Source organism: Arvicanthis niloticus, chromosome 22 (assembly GCF_011762505.2).
Source record: "Arvicanthis niloticus isolate mArvNil1 chromosome 22, mArvNil1.pat.X, whole genome shotgun sequence".
In the NCBI taxonomy this organism is placed as follows: Eukaryota; Metazoa; Chordata; class Mammalia; order Rodentia; family Muridae; genus Arvicanthis; species Arvicanthis niloticus.
In genome coordinates, this window is record NC_133429.1 from 38,424,676 (window position 1) to 38,437,253 (window position 12,578).

The window sequence follows — 12,578 nt, forward strand, 5'->3', positions numbered from 1 at the left end:
AACATTCTCTCCATGCTTTTATCCTTTGTTTTATTTATCCTGGTCACTCCCTTTTCTTTCCCTGTTCCTGCCTCTTCCTTTTTACTTTTCTATATTTGTCTTAAGTGATTCTTAATTTCATGGCATTCTTTACATTTTTTTTTACCTTTTGTTATTCTATAGTCATTGTATTAGTTGATATTAATCACTCTTAAATGTATTTCTATATCTTGTTTGGCTTAGTGGTATTGTTGTGACAGTAATTTTCTTTCTCAGTTGTACTGGGGATTCCCCATTAAGAGGATTCTCAGGCTGGGTGTGGTGGCACAAGCGTTTAATCCAGCCCTTGAGTTTGAGGCCAGTCTAGTTTACACAGCAAGCTCCAGGTCTGTCAGTGCTCTATGGTAAGACTGTGTCTCAAAATAAATAAATACGTAAAGAAGATTCTCAAATAAAATTTGGAGACATATACTTACCAATGTATACAAACCAATATCTGCAAAAACTGCAATACAGAAGCCTGAGGAACAGAAAGAGACAGCACCACATGATGCCTCTAGGAGATCAAAAGTTCCCAACAATTGAACCCAAAGACACTGAAATCATTAAAATGACAAAAAGAAGAATTTAAATCTATGTGATGGTTTGTATATGCTTGGCCCAGGGAGTGGCACTATTAGGAGGTGTGGCCCTGTTGGAGTAGGTGTGGTCTTGTTGGTGTGGGCTAAAAGACCCTCATACTAGCTGCCTGGAAGCCAGTCTGTCACTAGCAACCTTCAGATGAAGATGTAGAACTCATATTCCTGCCTTGAAGATAATGGACGGAACCTCTGAACCTGTAAGCCAGCCCCAATTAAATGTTGTTCTTATGAGAGTTGTCTTGGTCATGGTGTCTGTTCACAGCAGTAAAACCCTAAGACACTACCTTTAAAAATAAACAGTGAACATAAAGAGGAAATAAACAAGAAGATGAACAAAGAATTGTGGATTCACTGACAAATTGTACTAACCCTTTAGAAAAAAAAATAGCTGTGGTCCTTTGATATTCAATAAAATAAATGGGAGAGGAACACTATCAAACTCACCCCACAAAGGCAGGGAAACCCTCATACAAATGCTAGGCAAGGATTCAACATGACAGGAAAGCAGGAGGGGACCGCTGTGGAGAGGAAGGAGGTCAGGAGAAGGGAGAGGACCAGGAGCAGAATGGGCGACAAGTATGAATGAGGTCCAGTGATGTATGTGTATAAATGCTGTAGGAAATGCATTTTATTATATGCTAACTTTAAAAGTAATTAGTAAAAACATTCCAACTCTTTCCACAGTGAAAGAGAAACAAAGCAAATATCGTCACACTAAGTTTTCCCTTCCACTCTGCAGACTTGAGCCTCCCCTCCACGGGATACTATAGGCACTGCTGAAATAAATTCAGAAAGAATAAAACCCAAGCTGTCTGTGTGAGATGAACTCCTGGAGAATGTTAAGGGATTACCTGAGACACTGCACTGCCAGGTCTTCAAGGCGCTGCCCTGCTAGTGTTTTGTTTCTTCACAAACAGAAGCATCTGTGAAAAAAATTACAGCGATATTAACTGAGAAGATTTTCCTGCGGAAATTAGTGCTTAGGAAAACAGTAATTACATCTAAGGAAAAGAAACTTCAGGCCTTTTCTTCATCTGTTATCAAGGAGACACAAGATAAACATGTGGAGTTAAATCTTTAAATTATGCAGAAGGAAAAGCCATCTTTAAACAAGTGAGGATTTGATTGAAAGCCACTGACATTGGGCTGAGTTATAAGGCAAGCTGCTAAATCCCTTTGCTGGATCTTTATGTGATAAAGAAAAAAAAAAAAAGCAAATGCTTCTTTCAGGTCTGTGATGATATGAAGGATGACACTGTGTGTCATGGTAATCTCTAGAGGTCCTGTTACTTCGTTTCAAGCTTTTCCTACTAAATTGTTACATTGTTTTGTGTGTATGTGGTGTGTGTGTGGTGTGTATATATGTGGTATGTGTGTGAGTGTGTATGTGTGGTATGTGAGTGTGTGTATGTGGTATGTGTGTGTGGTGTGTATGTGGTGTGTGTATGTGTGTGAGTGCGTATGTGTGGTGAGTATGTGTATGTGAGTGTGTGTGTATGTAGTATGTGTGAGTGTGTATGTGTGGTGTATGTGGTATGTATGTATGTGGTATGTGTGTATGTGTGAGTGTGTATGTGTGGTGTGTGTATGTGGTATGTGTGTATGTGGTATATGTGTGTGAGTATATGTGTGTGTGTGTGTGAGTGTATGTGTGTGTATGTGTGTGTGTGGTATGTGTGTATGTGGTATATGTGTGTGTGTGTATGTGTGGTGTGTGTATGTGGTATGTATGTATGTGGTATGTGTGGTGTGTGTGTGTGGTATGTGTGTATGTGGTATATGTGTGTGAGTATGTGTGTGTGTGTATGTGTGAGTGTGTATGTGTGGTGTGTGTATGTGGTATGTATGTATGTGGTATGTGTGGTGTGTGTGTGTGGTATGTGTCTATGTGGTATATGTGTGTCAGTATGTGTGTGTGTGTGTGTGTGTGAGTGTGTGTGTGGTATGTGTGTATGTGTGTGTGTGTGTGTGAGTGTGTGTATGAATTGATACTTGTTTCTGTAATTTCTTTATTCTGCCTCCCCTTTCTATTCCTTGGGGTAAAATGCAGAATAAAGATAAAAGAATCTTCACCTCTGATGATTACAAAATCAATGTTGCTATTGTTTGAAAGGGAAACCAAATATGATGCTGACCCCATTAACTAAGGCTATTGTAAGATGATTGGGACGTATTAATTTCTTAATTGCTAGTCCATTAGACTCTGATGTCTTGGGCTCCTATGCCAACAGATATAAAGTCAATGTACATGTTAAACAAAAATTAAACTTAATCAATCAAAATCCACCAGTTAATCTTGAACAGGAGCCTTTGGCACCACCATGACCCTCCCAAGGACTAGTGGTGACCCTCTACTAGGGAACAGACAAACTCGTGGACACAAAAGCAGAACAGTGGTTCCCAGTGTGGGGGAGGGAGGAAGGAGAGCGTGCTAATGGGTGAAAGGTTTCTCTTAGCAATGGTCAAGTGCTATAAAAACACACGATGGTGAAGGCTATGTAACTATGAATATACCAAAAATGATTTGTATGAAGGAGAAAATTCAATATCATGTGAGTTATTTCTCAATAAAATATTTATTGACTACCTTTTTGTGCTAGAAGTTCTAAGAATAATGTGAAAATATTCTTAAAAACTCTTTAAAACATATAATAAAAAGAAATAACATTTATTATGACCTCATGTCCTTGTAAGTCACATATGTCAGTGTCCTGATGGTTTTGCCAAAGGAAATTTTGGCAGAATAAAATTCCCTCACAGTAACTGTCTTAGTTAGGGTTTTACTGTTGTGAAGAGACACCATGACCAAGGCAACTCTTATAAGGACAACATGTAATTGGGGCTGGTTTACAGGTTTAGAGGTTCACTCCATTATCATCAAGGTGGGAACATGGCAGCATCCAGGCAAGCATGGTGCAGGAGGAGCTGAGAGTTCTACGTCTTCATCTGAAGGCTGCTAGTGGAAGACTGGCTTCCAGGCAGCTAGGATGAGGGTCTTAAAGCTCACACCTACAGTGACACACCTACTCCAACAAGGCCATACCTCCTAATAGTGTCACTCCCTGGGCCAAGCATATTCAAACCATAACAGTAACCTAAGCTACTGCCTTTTCCACTAAGAAAATAGAAAGAAGGAACTTCAAATCAACAAAAGAGAATGAGGTGCAACCGATTAAAAGGGAATAAGAGAATTTCAAAAGAGCGAGAGAAGAAAAGTCACCATCAGATGCCTCAGAGACACAAAGGACAGAGTATGTAGCTTTGAATTTGACACTTAGACCTGGGCGAATCTCTTAGCTCAGTGGAGCAGCACAGTCAGGAGCAACTTTGAAGTGATGTCATGCGAATAGTGATTTAGAAAGAAATGCTGTTGCAGTGAAAATGAGTGTGTCTGATGGTTTGAATAAAAATGGTGCCCCCCCATAGGGAGTGGCACTAGTAGGAGGTGTGGCCTTTCTCGAGTAGGTGTATCTTTGTTGATGGAAGTGTGTCACTGTGGGGGTAGACTTTGAGGTCTTAGATGCTCAAGCCCCGGCCAGTGTGACTTTCAGTTCCCGCTGCCTGCGGCTCCAGATGCAGAACTCTCAGCTACCTCTCCAGCACCATGTCTGCCTGCACGGTGCCTTGCCTCTTGCCATGATGAGAATGGACTGAGACTCTGAACTAGAAGCCAGCCCCCAATGAAATGTTTTCTTTTCTAAAAGTTGCCATGGTCATGGTGCCTCTTCACCTCCATAAAACCTTAAGGAAGACAGTGTCCTTTGAAAAAGTAAATAAAACATTTGAAAAGAAGTCTGTAAGAAAAGGGAAAAGAGCAAGCTGTATTAGTAGGACTATGTTTTGAGAAAGTTTATGTTTTTTTTTTTTTTTTAAAGATTTATTTATTTATTTTATGTATGTGAGTACACAGTCACTGTCTTCAGACACACCAGAAGAGGGTATTGGATCCCATTACAGATGGTTGTGAGCCACCATGTGGTTTCTGGGAATTGAACTCAGGACCTCTGGAAGATCAGCCAGTGCTCTCAATCACTGAGCCATCGCTTCAGCCTAGAAGTTTATTTTATTTTATTTTATTTTATTTTATTTTTTGGTTTTTCCAGGCAGGGTTTCTCTGTATAGCCCTGGCTGTCCTGGAACTCACTCTGTAGACCAGGCTGGCCTCGAACTCAGAAATCTGCCTGCCTCTGCCTCCCAAGTGCTGGGATTAAAGGTGTGAGTGCGCCACCACCGCCTGGTGGAAGTTTATTTCTTAACAGGCAACTAATTGTCTAAAGATACACCAGTAGGTAAAGAAGAAGCGCTCCCCATGATGAGAAGGTGAGAGGTGGCAGCAAAAGTCAGAAAAGATGAGGAAGCCAGGTCGATGACCCAGGTGTAGTCGTTGGCCGTGCAGATAAGGACAGGCGTCTGTTTGTCCAGGAAGAAGCGCTTGTGAGTAGATGAGAAGTCCAGGGGACAGTGAACAGTGAACAGTGACTTCAGGTTTATTAATAAGCTACGTAATTCATCTGCATAGGGAAAAGGCAGCAACAAAGGGTCCCAAAGACATTCGTGAAGACTCAGACCCAGTGTGTAAGAAGTAGAAAGAACTGTACAAAGACAGGACAGCAGAAAAGAAGCAGAGCGTGGCAGAGATTCAGAGTCAGCTGGAAGGCAGACTCACACATTAGTGTGCCTAACTGCATCTTAGTTTTTGTTTGTTAATTTGTATTATTTCTTTGGGTTTCGTATAATATATTTTGCTTATACTCATCCCTCCCAACTCTTCCTAGATTCCCTCTTCCCTACATAAACACACACACACACACACACACACACACACACACACACTGTGTGTGTGTTTTAAAAAAGAAACCGTCTAGACCAGATTGTGCTTTGTATTTTAATTTGCTTCTCATACTTAAATACTTTCCAACGGTTAACACACATTTAGTAGTTAAAAGACAAGGAAGATAGGTCAAGACTTATTGGTAATTTCTTTGTGTATGTGTTTTGCTAATATTTGAAGTTAACACACAAAGCACTGGGTTTCATTATGGTGTGTCATTCCTATGTCATTATACTGTGTTCCAGTCACCCTCCCCCTGCCTGCCCTGCTTGGTGCCCCCACCCAACAGATGGGTCACCTCCCTTCTCTACGTTGTCCTTCCTCTAACGGGACCGGTAAGGAGTGAAGAGAGTGGGCTGGCACTACCTGGATGAGCAATGGGAGCTCTGTGGAGGAGACTCTGAGATTGAGGTTTGTGGAGAAGGGAAGAGCAGGGCTTAGAATGCCAGAAGATTCAGAAAGTTGGCCTATTGCTAAGTAGTTAAGAACTCCAAAGACTACATGCAAAACTGGCATTTTATTTGATGCTGTATGTTGTTTTGGCTCTGAGTATACTGGGTTGCTGACTTGGACATTTGTAAGCAACAGGAATTAGATTTTTTTTTTTTTTAGACCCACCTGAGGAGTTGGAGAGTCCTTCAGAAAGAGGGGACAAAACTCAATGAAATAATAACCGGGCTTGAGTTAGGTGCAAGCACAATCATTCACAACTGAATCGTGGACAGTAAGTACTGTTTGCTGAGTAGCTATCCCACTTCAAGTACTCAAGTTGCTTTTCACAAACAGAATCTTCTTTGAGTCTCATAATAAGTGAAGTGAATCTCAGTGACCTGCACAGCTTTGGGATCCACCTGACTGCGACAACAGAAAACGAGGTACTGGGTGACCCACAGAAAAGCTAGGTTCAAGTGGGCCGTGTGCTCTGAGATGCACAAGCAGCCGAGAAACTCAGCACAGGAGAGTGTTAGCTAGTCTCAATAGCAGTAGTATTTCAGGCTACCCCTGTCTGTGATTAATGTACAGCGTACATTGGACCAGGGGGGAGTGCTTTGCTATTCCCACAGATCTGAGGCGATGGGGTCCTTGACAGAGCAGTGTTCATGCCAACAATCCACATTCTCCAGTTGCCGCCGCTGTGAGGAGGAAGTGAAGATGCTGATGCAGATGAGGGGAACTGAGGTGAACCAGAAGTGATCTAGACATTGGAATCTGTAACATAAGGGTGTTCCGTCAGAAGTGTTTGTACAGGAGATGCTTGGTAAGCTCTGAGTTTGGGGATAAGAGGATGACATCACCTACTTTGGGCTTATAGTGGAGATTAAGATTGAGCCAAACCCAGGTTATTAATACAGGAGTAATTATATCGTCCTCACCTTGCAATTTTTTTTTTCTTTTCTGAGAGCCAAAGAGTTTAATTGGGGTTATTCACATGAGCATGGGTGAAGAGCTCTTTACAGGACGTGGGCAGCTTACCAGTGGCTATACTGCTGAAGAAAACGTTCCTTCCTCACTCGGCAGCCGTTAGCCACCTATACATCATGGGGGATTGGTGAGAGCAATGAGACTCCTCTCCCTTCCATGATGGGATGTTGACGGCCCAGTCGTGTGCAGGTCTTGTTCAGGTAACCATGGCCCTTAAGGATTCAAGAGAGCAGCTACCGTGCCATCCACAGAAGACAGCATCCCACAGGACTCCTGCCTTTCTTTGGACTGCTATATATATTTTTTTATTCCCTTTTCTGTGATGTTCTCTGAGCCTTGGAGAGAGGGTGATACTCACGCCCCACTTCTGGCCGAGTATTCAGCAATCAATGACCCTCAGTGCTTCCACCAGTTATGATCTCTGTAGTAACCACTACCCACTGCAAATAGAAGCTTCTCTGATGGAGGCTGACAGCACCAGGGATCTGTGGGTCCCCTTTCTACCTTTTCAAGCACTGAGCCGTAGCTGATAGAGCCGCACTAAGCGGATGAGTAGAATCTGGAACCTTGTGAAGCTGACACCATAGCAATGGAACCATAAACAAGTGGACAGATGCTGGCGGGCAGGTGGTGATATTTCCATGAAGAACATGTGATGGTTCTGTGGGAGATTATAATTTCATTTAGGTGGCCAAGGGAGGTTTTATTCAGAAGGCAAAAGCTGATCTGACAATCCTCAAGTACCGTGAGGAAGTCAACAGCCTGAAGGGGCTTCAGAAAAACATTTCGTGCAAAGAAAGTAAGTACCAGGGAAGTGGGTTTGATTCTTAAATACAGTTGACCGGTTTTCTAATCCGAGACTGTTTCAGATTTGGCAGTGTTTTGGAGAATGAAAAGAATGTCAGTTGGTCTAAAAATATCCCCAATTCTTTTTTGTATTTAAGCTCTCAGTGGTCCAATCTGCTTCCAAAAATCCTACCATAAATATATTGAGTAGCTCCTTGCATGGAGGAATCTTTGTTCTCAGGTCTTAGAAACAGGCCTTTCTCTAGATATTGTAGATTGTTTACAAAGAGAGCTACAAGGCTCCTCCTACATATTTATAGGAATCCATTTACCTGTTTATTTTGCTCCTGTGACTTTGCAACTTTTTTTTGCATTAAGATAGTAAACCCTTCTCCACATCTTTGCATCTGGGGTGGGCTTGTGACTTGCTTTAACAGATACTTCAGTGGAAGCAACAGCCAGGGACTCCGTGCTTAGACACTGTGGAGTCTGTGAAATGTTTGCTTTTAGAATGCTAACACCATATTTAAAAATCCTTCAGCCAATCTCCTTGAGAATGAGAACCCAGATGAGACACAGACCAGAAGTTTGTGTGTGTGTGTGTGTGTGTGTGTGTGTGTGTGTGTGTGTGTGTGTGTGTGATATGCATTTGAGCGTATGTGCTTTGGTCTTCGTTTTTCCTTCTTTCTTCCTAAGCTGCTGTGTAAGTATATGAAATGAGTTCCTATGATACAATGTTGCCTTGCATCCATTCTGAGTATGCTGGGCATCTTCCACTAAGCAGGACTTAGTTACCCCCAACAGGATCTCCAGCTCCCCCATTTCCTGGTACCTCAAAGTGGCCAGTTCAAACCCCCATTTTCTAGAACTTCCTTCTGGTAAACACGTCCTTGTGAAGCAGCTAGATACAAGTTCGTTGACCTACTCTGCTGACCTCGGTCTGCTTCCTGGACTGTGTAGATAAGCCACAGTAACCACATCACTCAGCGTGTGGGCCCACAGGACGCATACTTTCTAGCTATAGCTCTGTCAGCTAGCATTTCCTGTAGGAAACCGACTTAACTAACAGCCTGAGCCCCAATAAAGGCTTGGGTCCCACATATGTCTATGTATGTATGTATGTCTCTTGCGCTCCATGTGCAGGTTCTGTGTGTGTGTCCTTCATGGCTCCCCTCTTTCTGTAGGCTCTTCCAAACATGGTACCTCTTCTGAGAATTCTTTCCCTGGAGACACATATCAAAGTCATCCCTGTTCTTATAAGACAGGGACGTTCTTATCCCAATGACAGATGAAGCTACAGTACCCTGGGGTTTATTATGCTTACTTAAAGAGCATGGGCAAGGGGTTACTGGCAGGAGCATGGGTTACCCCAAAACGGTACCAATGGAAAGTCTTTACCCAGCCTAGAGGAAAAGCCTCTCTTCAGTTACCCTTCCCCCTTCCAACAGCTCTGGTGACTTCAAGACTCCAAGGCCATGTACAGTCAGTGCAAATTATATACACACAGCTGAGAGGAAACATTGGACACTACACTGTATTATTATACTTATAAATTGCTCTTCTCCACCACTTGGACTTTGCCATGCATTACACACTTGGCATCTAGAGGTGAGTGGTACATACAGGTTATCAAACACATCATAGTATCAGTCACTGTGACTCACCTTACTCCAAAGGTTCTCAGTTCTTCAGCTATTCATTCAGTATCCTGTATCCATCCAGCCCTTCTATCCTCTTCCTCCATCACATCCATCCATTTATCCATCCATCCATCCATTTATCCATCCATTCATTTATCTATACATCTATCCATACAAACATATATACATGCATACATACATTTGTCTATCTATTCATCCATCCATTTATCCATCCATCCATTTATCCATCCATCCCTCCATCTATTATTTCCTCCCTCCCTCCCTCCCTCCCTCCATTCCTTTTGTCCTTATCTATTCATCCAGAAAACACTAAGATCCAGTGATTGTACTATGCCCCCACAACACGTACACACAGAACAACGCCAACAACAAGGTTTTTGTTTTGTTTTGTTTTGTTTTGGGGGGTTTCGAGACAGGGTTTCTCTGTATAGCCTTGGCTGTCCTGGAACTCACTCTGTAGACCAGGCTGGCCTCAAATTTAGAAATCCACCTGCCTCTGCCTCCCAAGTGCTGGGATTAAAGGCGTGCGCCACCACTGCCCGGCAACAAGTATTTTTAAATTGATTAAATTAAGGCCCCAAAACAGGTGAGTACATTTTATATTTTTAGAAATGTACAAAATGACATTTCTCTTTTCTTTGATGTTCTCTTGATGAAAGCTGAATAATGCAGCACATTAGTCCCCAAGGCTATAATAACAATTATTGTATAAAATATAACCTATCAATTTATCTTTCGACAGTCCAAGGCCACATTCTCTAGGAAATATAATACAGGAACTAATAATATCTATATCTCATGATCAAAGCAAAAGCATATTAATTCATTACAGTACTTACATTAGATCAGTGGTTCTCAACCTGCCTGATCCTTTGGCCCTCTAATACAGCTCCTCATGTTGGGGTGACTGACAACCATAAGATTATTTCATTGCTACTTCATAACTGTAATTGTGTTGCCATTATGAATCGTAATGTAAACACCCGATATCTGATATCTGCATCTATGTCCCCAAAGGGGTTGAGAGCCACAAGTTGAGAACCATTGATTTTCAGTGATCTGCGTAAATAAGACATTAATAACAATAGGACTAGTTTTTAAATTGTTCTTTTCCTAAATCCTTCTCTCATTAGTAGTGATTCTTTGGAGTTCCTGACTTATGATTTTCTTTTCTTTATCTCTTGGTGGAACCTACCATCCAGAGACTAAGAACGGAACAAGAAACTAACATGCCCAAGGGTGAGCACCTTAAATGATTTTTCTTAAGCCAAAAGCATGACAATGTCTGAACAAGCCAGGTGTGTGGTGCATCTGACCCTAGAAGGACTAGGGCATGGCTGGTATTTGTTTCTGCTTTTGTCTCATCTGCTTTTGAGGTTAGTTTCCTTAGTCCCCACTTCAACGTACTGGGAGTCTACAAACAGAACAGTGTGTTATCACATGAATGAAGACTCCAGTCTTCATTCACAAACTATTTCTGCACACAACATCTTCAAATGTTAGGATGAAGTCTGCCCAAGATGTCATGATAACATGAGAAGAGGTAGCGTGTGTGCGTGCGTGCGTGCGTGCGTGTGTGTGTGTGTGTGTGTGTGTGTGTGTGTGTGTGAGAGAGAGAGAGAGAGAGAGAGACAGACAGACAGACAGACAGACAGACAGAGACAGAGACACAGACAGAAGGAGAGAGACAGGGAGAGAGTAAGGGAAAGAGAGAGACACACAGACACACACAGAGAGAGAGAGAGAGAGAGAGAGAGAGAGAGAGAGAGAGAGAGAGAGAGAGAAATTAAGAGATGGCTGAAGAAACACAGCATCTCTGTAGCTTTTATTTCTAAGGAAAATATCACCAATATTATGATAAGGTAAACTCTTCTCAACGCTCTGAAAGTATAGTGACAGTCTTCCACCATTTTTCATTATCTCCCAGGATCCGTCGTGATCTCTCGGGATTCATGTGCACCATTCCCATATGTTTGTCTGTTTGCCATGACTACCAGGCAGCCCATGCTTCTTTGTACCTAACTGCTGCAGCCTCTCTGGGCTGCTTTTCCTGATACAGTTATACTATCTATTTTTCTTTCACTTCCTTCTTAGTTGTTTTTTTTTTTTTTTTTAGTTGTTTTCTTTCTTCTTTTGAGTTGTCCCTGAAGAAATTATTTGTGATTACTTGCTGATGATCTAAAGCAGTGGTCCTCCGCCTTCCTAATGCTGAAACTCCCTAAAACAGTTCTTTGTGTTGTGGTGACCCCCAACCATAAATTTATTTTGTTGCTACTTCCTATCTGTAATTTTGCTACTGTTATGGATTGTAATGTACATATCCGATGTGCAGGACGTCTACTATGTGAGTCGTAAAGGCGTCACGACCCACAGGTTAAGAACCACTTATTTAGAAGAATCCATAGCAGGGAAGAGATAGCCTCGGGTCAAAATGTGCATACTTCCTGTCTCTGGCTAGGACTGTCATTGTCCTAGCGGCTTTTGTCATAGGAGTAGAAGAGCTTGTTCCCTGTCACCAGCCATATAATTCAACTGCATGGCCACTTGATTAGAATACTGGTGGTTTTGGAACTATGGATACTAGTGACAGAATAAGTATAGGAATTAAAGAATGTTCTTCATTCCTTCTAGTGTTTTGACATTTAAACAACTATCTTTATATTTCACATAAAACATACTTAAAGTTTCAAGGAAATATTTTTTGAAATTTCAATTTTTTTTCTTAACTGAGTTTAAAATTAGAATCCCATAACTCTTTTGCTTTCCCCATTTTTTTTTTTTTTTTTTTTTTTTTTTTTTTTTTTTTTTTTTTGGGTTTTTCGAGACAGAGTTTCTCCGTGTAGCCCTGGCTGTCCTGCAACTTGCTCTGTAGACCAGGCTGGCCTCAGACTCAGACATCTGCCTGCCTCTGGAGACTCTTGAGCACTGGGATTAAAGAAGTATGCCACCCTACCCTGCCTTCCCTCTACAATATTTAAACTCAAATTTATGTTCTTCAGATGTTTTTCTGTATCAGTCAGTTTCCTCTTCACTGTGACAAAATACTTGTGAGACCTCATTAAGGAAAGAAAAATGTGTCAGGGTTTTAGACCACACACTCTAACATGGCAGGGAAGGAAGGCCCAGGGAGCAGCTGTGTTGACAGGCATAAGAGATAAGCTCCCCATGTGACAATAGGATTTCAAAAGGTAGCCTTCTAATGCCTGCCTTTGTGACTCATCTCTGGCTACCAGATCCCCTGTCCCAAAAGTTTCACAC

The 12,578-nt window shown here is 41.9% G+C and overlaps 1 long non-coding RNA gene across 1 annotated transcript in view; it reads left to right on the forward strand.

Annotated features, from left to right (window-relative positions):
- LOC143436206 (uncharacterized) overlaps positions 1-12,578 on the forward strand; it is a 102,366-nt gene that overhangs the window by 57,832 nt on the left and 31,956 nt on the right. The window contains exon 3 of the long non-coding RNA XR_013106373.1: positions 6,064-7,672. This is a non-coding gene — a long non-coding RNA (uncharacterized LOC143436206). The remainder of the gene's footprint in view (positions 1-6,063; positions 7,673-12,578) is intronic.